The following is a 13,473-nucleotide window of genomic DNA, read 5'->3' as shown; positions in this document are numbered from 1 at the left end:
ATATTTATATTTTTATAATTTCTTATTTTTAGTGATAAGGATACTTATTCTGCTAGCATATTACCTAGAAGTAATGGCTCAGGCTTTTTATTACAATTAAATATTGTGTGCTTACTTGGATTTGTGGAGGATCGGTCAGTAGAGCTCTCCAGATAACATCTATATACAAAAGTCCTGGAAAAACCTACAGATGGAGCATTGCTATAGTTTTGGTCTGGTTTTTCTTCAAGTAAGTGCCATTTAGGGATATAAATGATATAGCACGCAATACATAGAAATAAATTTGGAAATAACAGATCCTCAAATTTCCCCGAATACCCAGAAGAATTCCTGGAGAATGAAGCAGTGGAATAATTCCCCAGGTAAGCAGTCTGCCATTACTTTCCAAATTAAATTGCTGCCTTGGATGTAGTACTGGAAAAACAAACAGCAGTAAAAAAAAAAAAAAAAAAAAATCCTTCCCTGTCAATAAATTCTTTCTGTTTGTAGCTCCCAGGATTAATAGACGAGTTTTTCTTTTTGAAATAGAGATTGAGTAAAAGAGCTACATGAATCACTACTTTTCAGTGGATCCACAAATACTGCTTCAATTTCAAAGAGAATATTCATCTTCTGCTCACCATTCAAATATATGCTTCACTGACATTAAATTAAATAGAGCTTCAGAGAAAGAAAAAGAGCGTTTCTCCAGGAATTAGCAAAATTGTAATTACAATGGAATTCACAGAAAATTCCAGATGTTAATAGATTTTTTTTTTTCTTCTTTCCATACAGCCAACAGTTCAGCAGTTAGCAGCCAAAGGAATCATTCAGAAAACAAAACCAAAACAGAACACTCCTCTACTAAGGCCTTTAAGTAAATATGGAAAACAGATTGTCTTACTCTGTTCACGTCTTTGGAGGAAAAATCCAGTGGAGTTTGTTTGGCATTTCCTGATGTTTGTCCTTGTTGATGCAAATGTTAAAGGGGTCTTTGAATTTAATATTTTCTGTCTGCAGAATCACAAAAAAATTCAACCTGGAAGAGACTTCACTGCAGTCCCCACTCCAATCTCCTGCTCAAAGCAGGACCAGTTCCAAAGTTCTTCATATAAAAGGTTTTACTGCCTTATATATCACACCTGGAGCAGTAAGAGATAATGAATGACATGACACCCCATCTGTAATACCTGGAGCAGAGCCAGCACGGCTGAAGTCACTATTTTAAGGCAGTCTCCATTGGCTGCTCAGGCCACGTTTGCAGAAGGGCTCAGCCATGGCCTAACAAGTACGGTGGAAGAAAGCCCTCCCCAGCAAGACATCCATCCTACTTGGGCATCTCTTTAGGTCTAGCATCCAGAGGGGATGGTTTCTCCTCCCTGACAGATCCCAGAGACCAGCTCTGACCATTTCCATTATTAAATGAATCCATCCAAGACATGAGCCATAGAGTCATGGAATCATAGAAAATCTCAAGCTGGAAAAGATTCACAAGGATTGCCGAGTCCAGTCCCTGGCTCCACACAGGACTACCCAAAACCTGAACACTGTTTGGTGCCCAAACACTCCCTGAACGCACCACGGCACTCGGGGCCATGCCCACCGCCCTCTGGGGCAGAGCCTTTTCCTTACACTGCTCAAATAAAACTGTGGCATGAATCTTCCCCAAACTGGTCTAAGCTTCTGCAGCCACAACAGTATCCTCATAAAAGTGACTTCATCTTTTGTGGGCTGGTTGCAATACTCCTTAGTGGAGGAAATGTCAGCCACAACCTCCAAGTCACTCATTTTGCAGCACAGATGTTCCAGAAACAAACCATGAAACGCCATTATATCCCACAACTTTCAGGAATTTTGAACTGTTCCCAAGTTACGTGCTTTCACTGATGGGTCTTGAGGCCTTTTACATCCAAAATAACATTCTTAAAACTGCAGCACAGTGTAACAATGCAGACAGCGCTGCAAAAGGAGAGGCTAACAGTACCAGATCTTCCGGCCTCCAGTAGGATTTGTCATGAGCATTTACTCTGTCTCATTGAGCATAAATCTGATTTTTTTTTCCTTTCTGCAGCAAAACAAACTGCACGCTCCCAACACATGCAGCAACACACCTCCACGTGCTGCAAGTCCCACGTAAGCCAAGCAATTCCAGCAGTAGAGGCAGGAAGGGACTGTCTCTAGCACTGCAGAAATCAACGTAAGAGAAAATTAATTTTGCTGTCTTAAGGATTTGAGTGATCATTCCTCTACGGAGAAGAATAAAATCAAGGAGTGAAAGTGTAAGTATGGTTGTGTACGTCCCTACCAGACATGACTTGGGCATCTCCCACACCTCTCCCACATCCCTGTGGGGAGAACAGTGGGGCTTTGTTTTGAGTTCCTGTGATACCATGCAGGTAAGCAAACACACAGGAAACAGTGACAAGATGGAAAAGTAAATGAGGGAGAGAGGATCCCACGTTATGTAACGCTGCACATAAGAGAATTAATTGGGGCAGGCTGATAACAATGAATTGAATGTGTGAAAGCTACAGTTGTTTTAATTGAGCAGCTTTTCTCCAGGGAAGAGAGCTAAGTTTAAACCATCTGTCCAATTTCAGTGTCACTTGCCAAGGAAATGATTAAAATATTTGAAGATTAAATCAAAACTCTGGGAATCTAGGCGGAAGCCCAGTAATAAATGATTCGGGGATTTGCTTTACTGTAACGTGAAGCTGAAGGCTGGAGAATGTTAAACACCACTTCTCTCTCCACGTGCACACACACACATGGACTTGCTCCTGCAAGTTTCCTGTGGAACATGTGAACTCTAGGAAAACATGGAGACTGGTTAAGCAAAAGATAGTTAAGCACAAGACCAGCTGTCCTCTTTATGCACAGATACTCCAAAAATTCCAGCATTTGGTGGAGTTGTTCCAAGCCAGACTTTTTGGTAGTGGAATAAATTCCCATAGTTCTTCACTTTTCAAAACAGCTTTTCTGCAGCTTGCTTGGGGACCTGGAGCACACAGGGTGCAAGGCAGCCTGCTGCAAGCTGGTTTCACACAGAGGAAATGACGATTTAACTCTAATATAGCAGACACCTTTGTTTCTATGGTTGCTTTTTCTTTTTTGAGGAATAGAGAAATTTTCTTCTAGAAACGTAGTGAGAATCTCATTCCCAGCTAAGAACACATCCTGTGCAATTCGTGCTGACTGTGCTAATGACCAATCTTAACAAATTATCACTCAATGTTTTAATTATGGACAAGTAATATCAGCAAAAGTAGTATCTCTCAGTTCATAGATACAAATCTTGACTAACTCTGGGGCAAGAACAAATCATATTTTTGCTGTTCACTGCTGTAGACTGATAATAGATATATTTTTGGATCTGCTGTTTAATCAGGTTTCCATCCACGAGCGTTCCCTGAATAGGACAGCCAGCTCCTTATTCATTAACTCATATTTTCATTGTGCCTCAATAGCTGCCTGCATTTCCTTGTATCCAGGTAATCCATCAATTCCCCTTTTGCCTTTATTAAATATTGATTTGTTTACAGAAATTTTCTTAACCAGAATGACGACTTTTTTTGTTTTACCAATCTTCCTTTCATTAATGAGCAAAACACCATCTCTTTTCCTTATTAGTTTTGCTTCTTTGAAAAACACTTATTTACCATGCCCCTAGAAGATGCAGATGCTTGTTGGACATTCTTCTTGCTTACACAAAATGTACAAAACTGAGGTACTTGCACCCCCAAAAAATTAGTAGCTACTCAGTGATAAGTTTCTCTTCTCTTCCTTTAGAGCAACTGCTCTATTGACCTACTCTGTAGGACAAATCAAAGGCTGATATTCCATCCACAGAAGATTTTTTAAGTATGAAAGTATATTGTAAAATTTAATATCATGATTTTTGGGTCCTCCAATGCTACTTTACTAGCAGCATGAGTTCCTGACTAGAACAGTGAGGCATGAGAGAGCATAGCTGGGACAGAGAACCAAACTCCTAGCACAGTTGATCTAATGAAGAAAATACATTTGCAAATATAGGGATATTTTTTATATCAGAGTACCTAATATTTTTCCTTTTTTGTAAAAAAGAAAGTAGGTACTATTTTGTATTCTATAAAACATTCTTTCTGCTAGAGAAGTCCTTTAACTATTGAATTTTTCTTCATTTCTGACAATATTATTTATTTCTAGCCCAGTCTTTCAATTTAATGAAGGCTGTATTTCTTCTGGGAAATCTGAAATAAAGGAGAAATGTTCTGATGAAAAAAAATCATCATAGAATTACAGGCTGTATTTTCTTCTGTCACTGCAAAATGTGTGAAAAATATTGTCTAAAATAATCCAGGCACAACCATTCTCTGTGTCTATTTTAAAACAGGATTATTGGATATTTTTTGTCGTTGCTGGGTTATACTTTCTACTCAAAACAGTAGCTTGCACATTTCAAAATTAAACCCTTCCCAGAACTATTTCAGGGAAAGCTTTAGAAAAAAGAAAGATGTAATAATACTAGATTTTTTGTTTTTTTTCTCCTTAAATTTCTGTTCTATATTTGAAGAGCTTTTTGTTTGAAGACAACAAAACAACGGAACCTCTGTACCCATGGACAGACCTCTCTGAATTGCAGGTCATGGGGAGGACATAAGTGAAAACACAAAAACCTGGTGCGATCAGTGAGAACCAAGAAAATGTTTGCAAGGCTCCTATCAGAGCATGGGACTGGGGCATGTCCTTGGTGGTGACATCCAAGGCAAACAGGCACCTCTTCCAGCTCTGCCTCATCAACCTCAACTTTCAGTTTTTGTCTCAGTTCTGCTTGAACTTGACAACCTACCCCAGCCTGGAACATTGCTTATGCTGGACTAAAGCAAGACGGTGCAGGAAAGGCACAGCAAAGGGAAATAAAATGGAACACAAAGCTGGAGACTCACATCATTAAAAAAAAAAAAAAAAGAAAACGTTGTTTTCCATAGTTGACTTGATTTATTGTTTTCCTTCACTTTTCCAACTGCAATACCTTTAGGCCACAGTCGGTGGAAAATCTTCTGACTCCGCCAGACCTCGTTGGGACATCTCACCAAGCAATATACAAAGAAAACAAGGCTGTTGCTGGAGTTTGACAATGCTCACTAGCTCTTACATGATGTGTTGCCAAGAAAAATCCAAGGCCTTTTTATTTCTCCATGATAGACTCATAGAACGATTTGGGATGGTAGGGACCCGTAAGATTATCTAGCTCCAACCCCCTGGCATACGCAGGGACACTTCCCTCTAGAGCAGGTTGCTCACAGCCCCATTCAGCCTGGCCTTAAGCACGTCCAGGGAGGGGACATCCACAACCTCTTTGGGCAACCTGAAAGTACAACCAGACTCCCACGGTTGCGCCCCAGCAAACCCAGGGATGCAGTACGACAAGTTCCAGTCACATTAATAGTTGTTCATTTCCAAAGCAAAAATGAGAACATAGCAGAGGATGGTTTCGATCCATCGACCTCTGGGTTATGGGCCCAGCACGCTTCCGCTGCGCCACTCTGCTGTTAGGAAAAGAGTCTCTCTGGCTTCTACTGGAGCCACAGCAGGCTACAGGAGGGACCTGCTGGATGGCTGTGGGCTGCAGACCCTAAGCCAGGCTCCAACAGCAGTGCCACTGGGCCACAAAGATCCAGGTGCAGCTTTCTGCTAAATCCCATCTGCTTGGACTAACACTCCAAGCACCAAAAGCCCATGCACATCCTACAACACCCTCTCATTGCTTGTCAGGTTATACCATACGAAACCACAAAGGAATTATTCGTGGAAGGATCCACGACGTACAGAAGGATCTACACATATGGAAGAGATGGGGGCTTGGACCAAAAGACTTGCAGATGTCCGTTCCAACCTCAACTACTCTGTGACTCTGTGAACATAGACAGCCCAGCCCTGCACACACCCCCTACATGGAGGTGATTCTTTCTGTTTTTGCTTGCTAAGTTAGGTTAAACATCTCTTCTCCCAAGGCTAGAGTACGTTCATGACTGTGAAACCTGTGCTGTTGCTGGTGTTATTGTCTCTTGACATATGCATGCCTGTTAAATAGACAAAACTCTTCAGAACTTATTCTTCTGTAGTGCAAATCTTGTGGTTTGTTTGCATCACTGTAGAAGTGCAGGTTATACCTGAAGCAAACTCAAACCAAAAAGCCCTGAAACCATGCCAAAAAAGTATCTGCATTAGATGAGACACTTCACTGCACTCTGCAAGCCAACACTTCTGCTAATACAAGCACCCAGGAGTCACCCAGCTGCTCACCAAAATAGCTCCCCACAACTGGTATGTGCTTCTACCTTGGTGAACCAGAGTGACTTTTGACCTGAGAGTGCTGCACTGAGAGATTCGTTCCTCCAAACTCTTCATTTTCCTAAGCACCTCTCAGCCAAAACATGTATTCCTCCAGCTTTTGAAGTTCTGACTAAAAATCATGAAAAGCTTTGCTAACCAGAGAAGCAGCAGAGAAATGGATGTGGAGATAAGAAATTTACTTTAGTAAAGAGAAGTTCTGCACACTTTTGAGACAAGAACAGCCAGAGAAATACAAAAACTGAAAGGAGCCACAGCTAATGGAGCCATTGTGAAAGAAATGAAGCAGTAGAAGAAAAACTTAGCACGAGTAGGAAAAACTGTATAATTAGTAACTATGGCTGAATCTCAGCACTGAGAAATATTTTTACTGGAAAAACTGATACAGAAATAAGTACTGTAATTTAATTTCAATGCCCAGTACTGAAATCAGGACTAAATCTTCCTAGTCCCGACCCACTACCATGCAGAGTGAACCTGCTGGATTTGGAAGACGAAGTCTAACATCCTCCAGCTACTACCAGGAAGAAGGGAAACTGCTTTCACTGAAATTAGGGGAAATTTTTATCACTGATTGCAATGGGGACCCAAACTCTGTCCCTAACACCTGCCTTGATGGCAGAGAAGTTATAGCAATGTGAGTGGCACTTTTGGCCCTCAGTTTGTTCTACTGTGTTCAGACTGGAAAACCTGCAGTGCCAGGAAGCACTGCTGAAGCTCGGTCGTTTCCACCTACCAAATGCTAATTGCATCTTGGGAAGCTGTGTCAGAGACAGTGCTGCCCTGGATGGACTGGCCAGGAAGCTCCAGAGGACATATCTCAGGATTTGACACTAGTCAGGAATCATTCCTACTCAGGCACTCTAAATGGAGAAACTATTTTGGAGGGAGCAGAGGTTAACCAAGAGTATTGTGTCATAGTAGCTTCTCCAAGTGCCAAAGCCCAGTCCTATAGTTTAATTTTTTTTTTTAGCACAGGGAGATTTGCCTTTGTAAACTGATTTAACCCATTCTTCTGATCCAGAGACACTGGATATAAGTACTTCAGTCCCATCAAGAGAGAAGCAGCAGTATAATTGAGGTGCCTTGCTAAAATGCAGCCAAGGTTTTACCACAACCACAATCCCATTCATGTCTTTCAAAGACCTGCAAGCAAAACAATCTTTGAAGGGACCTGGAAGCAATGCCCTCTTTCCCCAGTATGTGGGAGGAGGAGTCAAGCTAAAAGCAGCCTTTAGCAAATACCACTTTAAATGAAGCAGATGGGCTAATGAAAGTTAAAAAATAATCTGTATGTAATTATCTCTTTTACGTATTTTTAAAAATAAATTTTTATATGATTGCTTTGAAACTAAGTCTTGAGTGTGTCTCTCGTTCAGCAGACAAGCTAACTATAAGATACCAAGACACTTGAAAGTCAGAAATGTAGGTAATGTTGATAACATCATCATACAGTGCAATAATAGCGTTAAGTCACTCAAGGTCTTTCATTTTTGGAACTGCCCCATATGAGCATGACATTCATTAGTTCAAACCTGTATCGTGCTACAGCAGTTAAAAAAAAAAGTCACTAGGAAAAGTATTAAAAATTGCATGAGGAGTCTTTCCCTCAGGCATTTCTTTTCAAGGTCAGAAAGCCTTGTTCTTGTTTTTTCTGCTGACATGAAAACATTCAGAGAAATAACGTGACATGAAGACCCATACCTAATCCAGCTCTTTAATTCTGAACACCTTCATCTTCATAGTGTTTCAAATATGACTTAGTTTGATCTCCATCAAATAAAATATGTGCCATGTTGTCTGACATTCCTGCTGCAGGATGTGCAAGTAAAAATCACACCGAGCTGGGCAGAGCCTCATGAATAAACACTGCTTCAAACTTCCCTTCATCCAAACCAGAAGAAAACATTTCTGACAGCTGAAAGGTATGATGAGTGTTGTGTTTCTTCGCTTCTCTCTTATTTTCCTCTTTGCTTAATGCAACAGCTTACATTTATTCATAAATCGAGCCAATGCCTTGTCACAAAGACATTATTATGCTAACTAGAACAAACATTTAACAAAAATACTTATCTTTGAATGATATCTGGCCAAAATTTCTCTTAGTATTCTGCCTTTAAGGATGGATTTGCACCCAGGACAGTCTGCCCAGAGATAATCAAAGGGAAATTCAGCATTTGCACACAGGTGCAGACACATTTGACCAGCAACCCCAGCACAAAGGACGCTGCCTATGTTGGAAGACCCTGCCAGTCTTTCTGGCCATGGTCCCCTTGTCATTAGTCCATGTCCCCTGATAAAACTCCAAACTCTGTTTATTTAGTCTGCAGTGAGGACGCCCCAAATCCGTATTCCATGACATCCATTTCTGAAGATCATTAGTAATGTCAAGAAGAAAAGCAGGCTCATTTGGCTTCCCCTCTTACAAAGCACATGGTAATTCCCAGTGCACCACCAGGCTTTCAAAGTGCAGTGTACAGAGCTGTGCGGGGGCAATTGTATCAGCATTAAAAGCAGTGTTTGTTAATATTTTATGACTTTCCTCCCCACCTCCAGCCTTTCTTGAAGCAAAAAAAAGAGGGCCTTTCTTCAAGTTCAGATATGCTCATGAACAATTCAGCTTTCCAATGACTGATTAGGTTTATCAAAACCATGGAGTAACAAGACATAACATTTTAAAGTATCAAAATGGTTAAAGTACTTAAATCTTCTTTCATAATTACAGTGGAGCCCTTGCTCTACCAATTTAGTAAAACTGGCTTTTAGGGCTCTTAATATGAAGTCTCACGACTAAACACAATAAACACGAGGCAAAAACCACCATGAGGCTGGCAAAAATTCACTCCAGCAGTTTTCACTTCCTCACAAAAATGTTGATAGATGAACTTCATACCCACAGCTGTTAGACTGTAGTTGGGTTCCATCTGCCCAAACCACGCTAAGTTTAGCTCAGGAGTACTGTTTGCTGAAAACAGCACAAAAGCACAAACTGGTGTTAAGAGATGCTACCTGGCATTCTAACATGAGCTCACTGAATATCCCTCTTGGATATCCTGTAAGACTGAGCTCTCATTGTGCTCTTATCTTCATAGGTCTCACTAGAGCAGAGCAAAAGAGCAGAATCACCTTCCTCAACCTGCTGGTCATGCTTCTCTTGATGCAACCCAGGATATGGTTGGCCTTCCAGGCTCCAATCGTAGCTATTTACCTTATCTACTATTAGAACATCACATCTTTGAGACAACCCTACCTCTGTAAGTATCTGCTGGAACTGACTTCATTGTTCATGGAGTAACGAGCATGAAGACAGATGATTCCACACAGACTACAAATCTAAGTTTTGTTTCTGTAGAAAGCCAAATTAAATTCTTGTACGGAACAGCTCACGTTGTGGCCATCCACAGAAAGATGATGCTGCCTCAGCCAGCTCAGTGGGCAGCCAGGATCAGCCCAAGGAGCTTATCCCCATTTTCCCTTAAGTTGACCCAGGAGACCCTGGTCACTTTGAGCTCTCCCCAGCTCACAGCTGTGCTCACATTCAGCAACCCCTAATGACCCTGAGCAGGACCAAAAGGAGCCTCCTCTAAAGTAAGAGAAATTGCCACAGTCAAGTCAGCCCACAGCCACCAACACATTCCTGAACCGCTGCACACAAACAACACGGGCTCTGGGCAGACCGGAGCCTGAGGGGGCTCAAGGCAAGTCATCACGTGTCCTGCACATGAGAAGGAAGGAGACACAGAGCTGGCAGACGAAGAGCAGACCAACAGCACACAGCAGCTGGGCTCAGACAAATCTCAGCTCTGTTTTGCTGAATGCAGTCCATTTGCTGCTGTGCTAATGGTCATGTTTTTTTTCCCCTCTAACTTTACAAGGACCTTCTAACACAGCTAGCCTCTGTACAGTGTATACAGAAGACTTCAGTGTTGACCTTTAAAGCTAATGGCTTTATCTACATTGAAGATGTTTGCATTTTTACTCTTAAAGCCAGATCTTGGGCTGATAAGCATTGCTAGCAAAATTGCTGGCATTCCTGGTTCAGCCAACCATAACTCCAGAATCAGCTGTGGAAACAGATCCAAGAGAGACCTCCTACCATGAGATCAGGATGCTTCTCACAGTCCGGTGAAGCTCAACACTGCTGCCAGTTTTTGGGCACCAGCAGCATGTTTTCAGGTACACTGGCAAAAAGACCAGAGGACCTGCACCGGCTCAGTGCTCCCAACCATTTTTCTATCCTTCATAACACTCAGGCAGGGTACTGAACTAAACAGCTTTTCTGTCAACAATATATTTAAATGGTAGGAAGCCTTGTTGGGATGAAGGCTCGTACAACGAAGGTTACTGTCATACTGTCAGCCTAACCTCTGGCAGCAGTTCACTGACACACAGCTGCTGTGGGTTTGTGTCCTGGTAGGATCTAAAAGCACTGTAAGCATACACTGGTGGACACAAGAAACTAGTGCTCAGAAACTTGCAGCCTAGAAAGGACATGCAAGAGAGGAGAATAACACTAATTGACTGTCCTGTCCACAGTCAGCCTGGCTTCTGAACAAAGAACTCAGCATCAAATTGCCATCTTCTGTCTGTTTCTATACTTTGCAGAATAGCACAGTCATGAAAAGTGCGTATTAAATTTCTTCATATTTTAATAGTCTCACTGGTAACATATGAGTGTCAATACCCTCTTGTCAATATCCACCTTGAGTGGTGGTTTACTACAGATCTGACAGCAAATGGAAGCTGCCATTAGATGAAAGCAAGGAGACAAATGCTACTGAAGCAGAAAAGTTTATTTCAAAGTCCTGAAACGACAAAAGCAGAATTATGGTCTTACCATTATTTTTCACCTGTTCTTGGTGAAGTGGGAAGCCTTTGTATTACACAAACCTGGCTTAAAGACACACTTGGAACAGGAGGTGCTAAAAGTCTGCACAGGAGAACTTAAAAGCAACAAACACATGGTCAGAGGGGTGGGGTGGGGGGGCTACAAAAACATAATGGAAGTTTTGAAAACTGAACCAGAAGAGCAGAGCTTTGACTCCTCACAGGGTTTGACAAACATCCACCCACCTTCAGTTTCACAACCCCCCATCAAACATGGGCCAGCCTTGAAAAGGACATCCAGAGCAACTGTCCCTTATGCAATTGAAAGCTGAGAATGCAACCATACTAGTACAGCTTTTCACTTAGCAGGCAGCCAATTATTCTTATTTAATTGTACCTGATGAGTGACACACGCAGGCCCCATGCTGTTTAAAATCTGACGTATCATTTTATTTATCATAGCAGCTTCTACAGTTCCACAAATGGATGACACACAATCCATTATCATTTTGGAAGCATTATTATTCATGCAGACATGTCCCAGAATTCTGGACTTTTTTTTTATTATTATTATTTCTCTTTTTTTTTCCATATTCCTTTTACATTCAGATTGCAAATTCCCTATTTTGCCAATGAGATTTCCTCCTCCTCACCAACCCAAAATAAATTAGAGAACAAACTGCTATCTCTAAAAGCTTTATAAATAAAACATATAGCACGTACACACACAAAGGCTACAATTTTAGTGCACTTTTGTATCCTGGATAGATTTAGAATTGTCATTGCAAATGCGCAGACGCTGCCAGCCATGGGAGCTTAACAAGTGCTATGCAGTTTGACATCCCATCAGACTGTGGCCTTTTGTGGCAATTGAGGCTTCCTAGGGTAGAAAGCAACACACCAATTGCTTCCATCAAGGAGAGAAAATAGTGGGAACCACACTGGCAGATTCATCAGGAGACAGAACTAAAATTCCTCTTCCCTGGCTCAAATATATAAAAACCGTGACAGACTGAGAAAACGTTGAAAGTTTTTGGGATCACATCATTCAATGAAGTTAGTGGAAACGCTTGCTTTCCTGTATACTTCAGAAAGGAAATCTTTTTCCTTTAAAAAAAAAATTTATATCATCTTCTCTTTCCCAACAGAAATATGTGAAATACGAGGAGAGGACAAGAAAAAGAAAACCATTTCCTATCTAAGAAAGCCTGATTTTCTACAAAATGGCACTGATTTTTAACTGAGTTCCAACAAGGCTGCTGCTTAGCCATCGTCCATCTGTTACAGATGCCCTCAGGGGGTGTCTGCTGTGAGATGGGCTAGCAGAGAGACAGGCTGAGGGACAGGCTGAGGGACAGGCTGCAGCAAGGCTTCCTTCCCACAGCTGAGTCTGCCACAGCCAAACTCCAACTCAAGGCTAGCGGTGTGGTTCCTCCACACACAGAGGCTGAACTGGCAAAGGAGGACGTTCTGCTTAGAAATGCTCTCAGCCAGCTTCAGGCATTGTGTCCCATGCTCTTCAGTGCATTCTGAGCATCCCAGGGAAGGAACATCCCCCTGCACATCCTCTCCCTTAAGCCAGAAGAGAGGGATCTGGCACCACAGAAATCTTCTTTCATCCATCCAGCTCACAAAATAAGTCCCCAAACAATTGCCCTGCTTCCTATGGGTTTAAAAGTGTCTTGAGGGTCACACGTACATTCAGCAGCCAGCTCAGATCAGTGCCTGTCAGACAGTGTGCACAGAGGGAAGCATCCGTCCTTGCTGACATTTGCTATGAAATAAGATATACCATTTTATATCACCTTTGTCTGCCCTGAAACCAGGGCTTTCAACACCTCTGTGGTTATCTGTTATATCTGTTATTTTAGACTGCACTAAGATCCCAGCCTCAGTGAAGTCTCACAGACAGACAGTAAACAGAGCTAACAAACACCTTCCCCCTCCATTAATGTTTTATTTATTATCTCCCATTTTCGCTGAATTTCCCGTGCTTTTGGATTAGGAGAATGAGCAAAGAACACCGAAACGACTTTCTGTGCCTCCAGTTGGTATTTCCACACCTTGCTCCCAACAAGTTTCTCCACAAACCAGAGAACCCAGCCACTCTTCACATAAACCCCACTGTTGCATAGCCACAGGAGCATGCCTCATCCTATTTCTGCTGTGCTTTTTGGTAACAGAAAATCCAAATCCATCCCAACCAACCCTGGGCAGCAGGACTGTCATGCACACACAGATACAGCACTAAGGCTTAACGGCAGAGTCCAAGGAAAGCTGACAACAGGCAAAGTACAAAGAAGAAAATCAAGCTGCCTTTTCAGATATGAT

General features: G+C 41.9%; 1 non-coding gene across 1 annotated transcript; it reads right to left on the bottom strand.

Moving 5' to 3' along the window:
• Positions 1-5,440: 5,440 nt before the first annotated feature.
• Positions 5,441-5,512, bottom strand: TRNAM-CAU (transfer RNA methionine (anticodon CAU)). The gene has a single exon. It is a non-coding gene; the product is annotated as a tRNA-Met (tRNA).
• Between the last annotated feature and the right edge of the window lie 7,961 nt (positions 5,513-13,473).

Source organism: Meleagris gallopavo, chromosome 2 (genome assembly GCF_905368555.1).
Source record: "Meleagris gallopavo chromosome 2, MGAL_WU_HG_1.1, whole genome shotgun sequence".
NCBI classification, from domain to species: Eukaryota; Metazoa; Chordata; class Aves; order Galliformes; family Phasianidae; genus Meleagris; species Meleagris gallopavo.
Note: the sequence above shows the minus strand (reverse complement) of the source record. Positions and strands in the feature narration are given on the sequence as shown.